Source organism: Meriones unguiculatus, chromosome 17, assembly GCF_030254825.1.
Source record: "Meriones unguiculatus strain TT.TT164.6M chromosome 17, Bangor_MerUng_6.1, whole genome shotgun sequence".
In the NCBI taxonomy this organism is placed as follows: domain Eukaryota; kingdom Metazoa; phylum Chordata; class Mammalia; order Rodentia; family Muridae; genus Meriones; species Meriones unguiculatus.
The window spans coordinates 36296425-36302531 of record NC_083364.1 but is presented as its reverse complement, the minus strand read 5'-3'; positions in this window follow the sequence as shown (position 1 = coordinate 36302531).

Here is a 6107-nt window from a genome sequence, read left to right as displayed (position 1 = left end):
ACTTCATGGGAGGGAGGAGGGGAGAGGCAGTACTGGAGTGGAGGGACCAGAGGGAGGAAACGAACTCACCACCAAGACAGGTCTGAATTTCCTGCAAAATCTCTCTCTCTCTCTCAGTAAGGGGAAGATCACACATACCCACTTTTTCTACAAATAACTTTAATATGCTTCTGCTGCCAATTTTTAACATTCTTATGTATTTTAATAGCCTGTTTTATGAGCTAGGTAGCATTTTATAGTCTGTTGTTTTATTTACTGTATTAATCATCTTTAGTATTACATATCTTTAAAGACATTTTATGTGTGTGTTTGTGCGTGTGTGCTGTATGCATGAGGGGTCCACAGAAGCCAGCAGAGGGTGTCAGATCCCCTGGAGCAGGAGTTGCAAAAAAAAAAAAACAAACAAAACAAAAAAAAAAAAACCTTTTTAAAGCTGGAGCTAAAATATTTGAATGACAGAATAATTTCACCACCCTAAAAAAGAAAGCCCATCTGCTATTCCGCTATTCCTATTTAACTCTCCTTTCTCCCCATCCTTCCTGCAATCACACATCTCTTTTTGCCACCATAAGAAATTTACAGAAGGTGTGTGTTCTATAAAACATTCATTTTTTTCTGGATTGAAAACAAACAAACAACTTAGCTGGGCATGATGGCATATGCTTGTAATACCAACACTGGATGGAGTCAGGGTGAGGGTTGTGAGGGGAGTAGGGACAGGAAAATCAAGATCACCCTCAGCTACATTTTTGTTTGTTTGCTTGGTTGGTTTTTCGACACAGGGTTTCTCTGTGTAACCTTGGCTGTCCTGGACTCACTTTGTAGACCAGGCTGACCTTGAACTCACAAAGAGTCACCTGCCTCTGCCTTTGCCTCTTTGATTTCTGGGATTACACGCGTGTGCCACTGCTCCTGGCTTCAGCTATCTTGTTGGAAGCCAGCGTGGACTATAATGAAACCCTTGAAAGAAAGAAAGAAAGAAAGAAAGAAAGAAAGAAAGAAAGAAAGAAAGAAAGAAAGAAAGAAAGAAAGAAAGAAGGAAAGAGAGAAAGAGAAAGAAAGAAAGACATCTAAGACGTAGGGTGTCAGATGCATCCCTCCAGTCTTAGCACTTAGGAGGTGGTGAAGGCAGCTCTCATAGCCAGGTCTGTAAAATTCCAGGCCGGCTGCAACTACGTACGTAAACTAGGGATCTACAACACAGGACACAAACGACACTGGCCCTGAGGAGTGGCCTGGCCTGCCAGGTGTTTATCAATACACTGCCTGATAAATTATAAGCCAAGAGCACTAATGAGCCATTCTTGTAAGATGATTGAGGGTTAAGCCTGGGAGGAAATGACCTACTGGTTTTATTACCCACTCAGCTGACAAAGATCAAATAGTCATGGGAAGAGATCAAATATTTGCTTCGGAGCTTTCAACGGGCATGGCAAGTGATTAAGGGAATGATTGTGTAAACCTTTTGTCCCGTTTGAAAAAGGAAATGATTTTTTTTTTTCCTTCTGCATTGCTGGGTATTGAACCCAGGGCTCACACGTGGTAAGCACTCACTGGTAGCGGTTAGGCAGCCTTCTTCTAACCTATGATGTCGCCAGCCAGGTGTGTGGCAGACGCACCTGGCAGATGTGGTTCAGCTGGGAAGGAGCTATAAATGGACCCCTGCCTCTTACCTCTCTTGCTTTCTCCTGTTCTCTTCGCTTTCTTTGCTGGGGTGCCTCTCCCCTCCCTCCACCATCCTTCTCCTCAGCACCTCCATCCAATAAACCTCCTCCATATAATATTTGTTGTGGGCATCATTTTAAAATAATAACACACACTTCACATTGAGCTACACTCCAATAGAGGAATTCTAAGTGGAGATGTGAAATGGGGGACAGGGAACTCTGTCTAAAATTGTCCAAAAAAACAATATGTGTGTGTGTGTGTGTGTGTGTGTGTGTGTGTGTGTGTGTGTGTTTTCTTGCTGGCAGGGTCAAAACTGAGTTCATATTCCCAGGCCCCAAACGCAGCTGCTACCCTGCTTCTTCGGGTGTTTTCATATTTGTCTGTTAACCAGTAAAGGATGTAAAGAGGGAAATTGCCATTACCCATTAGCTAAGCTAAGATGCACAGGTTGTAAATGTGTTGCCTGTCTTGACGGAAAGCTGGCCCACCCCTTTGTTTCCTCACCATTCCAAATTCCAGACCAAAGTCCAAAAGAGGACATGACTGCAAAGAACCGAGCTGAGGGTCCTGAAACCAGGAGACCTGGGAAGACCCAGTCACCCCTTGCTTACCCCCTTGTGTCAAAATATGATTGGTCAACGCAACATCCCACCCCGCTCCAGCCTGCTTTGTGTTCCCATCCTTTAAGATGTACAGTCTCCTTCGGGAAGGGGTTCGGATCCCGAACTGGCCGCCTCTCTGCACACGCAGAAAATAAAGCTTGCGTTTTAAGCTTCTGTCTCTGAAGTGCGTATTCTCTGCTTCCACCCCGAACCCAATACCATCACCACCCTGAAATGTTTTGGGGTTTTGTTTTGTCTTTTCAGTTTTTTTCTTTTTTGGCCTGCACGTATATAAGTGCATGGTGCCCAAGGAAGCCAGAAGAGGTTCTCCAAGTCACCTGGAGTCAGTTAAAAGTGCTGTTGTAGATGCTGGGGACTGAACCTGGGTCCCCTGTGAGAACAGCCAGGGCTTTTAACCACTGGTTACGGGTTGTTTTTTTTTTTTTGGGGGGGGGGTTGTTTTTGAGACAGAGTTTATTATATAACCCAAGATGGCCTTGAACTTGCAACAAACCTTATTATGTCTTAGACTCTGGAGGGTTAAGGTTAAGGCACGTGCTGCCATAACCAGCTAAAGATTAATTTTTATTACTCTCTCTCTCTCTCTCTCTCTCTCTCTCTCTCTCTCTCTCTGTGTGTGTGTGTGTGTGTGTGTGTGTGTGTGTGTGTGCATACATGTGGGTGTCCTCAAATGCGGGGAGAGAAAATCAGATCCCATGGAATTGTGAGCTGCCAGACATGGGTGTTGAGAATCAAACTCCTGTCGACTAGGAAGCAGCAAGAGCTCTTAACCACTGAGCTGTCCTGCCTGTCCCCAGACATATCCTTAATAGTGAATACAGGAAGATTTTTTTTTTAAAGGTACACTCTGAAACCGATCAGTAACTCCACACGTTGACGCACAAAAGCCAGCTTCTGCAACCCTCTAGAACTGACACCAACCCTACAGACATGAGGGCCATGATGGACGGGTCACACCAAGCCATTCTGCAGGTAACCAACCAAGGGGAGGAAACTTGGACCTTGCTTGTCACTCACTGTCCAGCTGAAAAAATGACAAAGAAGGCTAATAAACAACAGAAGACTGTGACAGGGTGGGATGGCTTGAACTTGGTTTCTGTGGCACAGATCCAGTTTTGGACAGCAGGAACTCAGAAAAGAGAATAGGCCAGGAGTGGGGCCACTTGAGAGAGAGAGAGAGAGAGAGAGAGAGAGAAATGACCTCCAGCTTTGTGTCACTAATCTATCTGAAGCCTGTTCCTGAATCAGAGCCATAGACACCTGCCTGCTGGCTGGGTCCCCTCAGATGATCTTTACACACCCCAATCCCAAATTCCCATCTTCCAAGTCAAACTAGCACAGCGTCACAAACTTGGGTTTTTTAATTCCTTTTTCCCAGAAAAGTAGAAGCAGTATGGGTGTGTGCATGGGGTGAGGGAGCATGCATGTGGAGGTCAGAGTTAGCTCTCCCACTGATTTTTGACACAAGGTCTCTCATTTCTGAGGCAAGGCTGCACATTGGGCCAAGAGCTCTGGGAGATTCGCTTCTTTTCAGCTCCCACCTCCCCACATGCCTGTGGGGATTACAGATGTGGGGCACAGCATCCATCTTTTCACTGAACTCCAGGGATCCGAATAAAGGTCACCAGGCTTGTTCCACCAGTGAGTTTAAATACTGAGTACTGAGCCATCTCTCAGCTCTCAGGCCTGCAAAGGTGTGTTTGTTTGTTTGTTTGTTTGTTTGTTTGTTTGTTTGTTTTAGGGGGAAGATCAGCTTTCTTTTTTAATTCACATGCAGGACCCAGCTTGATGCCAGGAGATGGTCCCTCAGCCTCACTCCACACCCCTTGTATGTTGGGGGTCGGTCTGGTGCGATGTATTCAAATGCTGACTTCAGTGCCTTGACATCTGCCATGGGCATTGTTATTAGTGTTGATCGGTCTCCTGTACCCGGGTGATGAGAAGAATTGTTCCTCAATTATCCTTGATTGGCTGATTAAAAGGCACACACACACACACACACACACACACACACACTCTGTGTCTGACATCACAGGACACCAGGCTCCGGCTCCGAAGCTGTACGCATGACACTGGTAGGGCTAGGCATGGCAAGGAACTTCGAGTTACATCTCCCAGGGGCTCACCAGAGGAAAGGCTTTTCAAAGCTGTAGCTTCCTCGGCAGAGACATCACAGTACTGAAGTGCCTTCTTGCAGCGGGAGGGGGTCTATTTTGCTTTCACCTTCCTGTCCCTAATGAACACTTTCTGCCACAATGAGGATTAACTTCACACAGTTGTCCCAGATGTCCTGCCAGTTAAGTTCCTTTGTTTTTGTTTTTGTGTTTTTTTAAGTTACCTCAAACATAATGGCACACGAGCCATTTCTCAGTTTGCCAAGTTTCTCCTGGCCACCTGTGTTCCGGATGTTGAACTTGAAGGTCCACTATTGAGAGTGGCTATGCGTTTCTCAAATCCACCCATCAGCTGGGGCTTCACAAACGTCATCCTTCACAGCCTGTAACAAGTCCCCCAGACCTTAGCACAACTGACTCCATGATGAAAGTACCATCGTGGCCATGAAACTCGGCATGGAGACAGCAAAATGAAAACAAAGTCCTAATCCATCAAAGTCCGCAGTTCTGGGAAAGTCCCTAAATGTACTAACCTTGCTTTTTAGCTGCTGTAGTTCCGCTTCTGGCTGACTGTTCTTGTTAACTGAAGTATGTCAACCCAGAACGTATTTTTTTGTGTGTGTTTAAAAGCTCACCCTGAGAAAGGTTCCGTGCCATACTGGGACCCTGAACACCCAGCGTAGTCGCAGGCAGACTAATGAAGACTTTCTATTCTCTTAGACCTACCCTGAACAGTCTTCTCTGATGAATTCCCCATGGCTCTCCAAGCCCCAGGGAGATCCCAGAGACCAGATATCAAGACATGGGGAGTCTCAGAGCCCCTTGGGAGAAAGAGTGTGGTGATCAGGGGACCCCTAAGGGATGCACAATCTGCAGTGTTCCAGGATCCCAGCCCTCTCTTTGATCAATCACTGCACACCACTTTAGAGCGTTCTGACACCTCCATCCTGAAAGGAAGCGAATTAGAAAGTCGGCTGGCCTGTCACTTCCAGAAGTAAATCTGCTTACGGCACTTTCTGTTTGGACACATAGGAGAGCTTGGTGATACAGTGTCCAGGAACCATGAGGGACTGGATTGGAATCCCCCCTGACAGGCCTGTGATGGCCACCCCCAGGTTGTTTCTGTATGCCTGTGTACCTGCATGTCTTTCTGTGTATTTCTGTCAGTTCTGTTTCCCTGTACTGACCAGTAGCTTTCTCTGGGTGAGAACTCCCTAGATGAAGACCTGTGCCCCCTCCTGCTGGGGACCCGAATCGTTTTGTCTGCCAGGTTGCCCAAAGGACATTCCCCCCCAAAAACAAAACAAAACAAAACAACACTTGTCCCACTCCAGGAGCGGAAGGGCAGAAGGGCTTGCTTGTTTTGTTCCTTGACTCCTTCTGCTCAAAATCAGGGTTGGTCCCTATGTGGAGGTGGAGACAGAGCAGGCCTCTCATCCAAGGCCCCCAGCCATCTAAGCAAAATGGACACAGGGAGGTGGAAATAGTTTCCCTGGGTGAGCATTTCCTCAAGTCCATGCCTGTTCCAAGCAGCCCCAGGGAGGGGGACAGTTTCCCTGGCTGAACCCAAAGAAAAAGAAGAGTTGGACTATCTCTCAAAGATTCCTGGGGTATGGGCAGAAACCAATCACTCAGGATTGGCCCAACACCAGGTCCCTATAATTGTTCAATTAACCCTGTCCAGATTAAACGATACCCAATG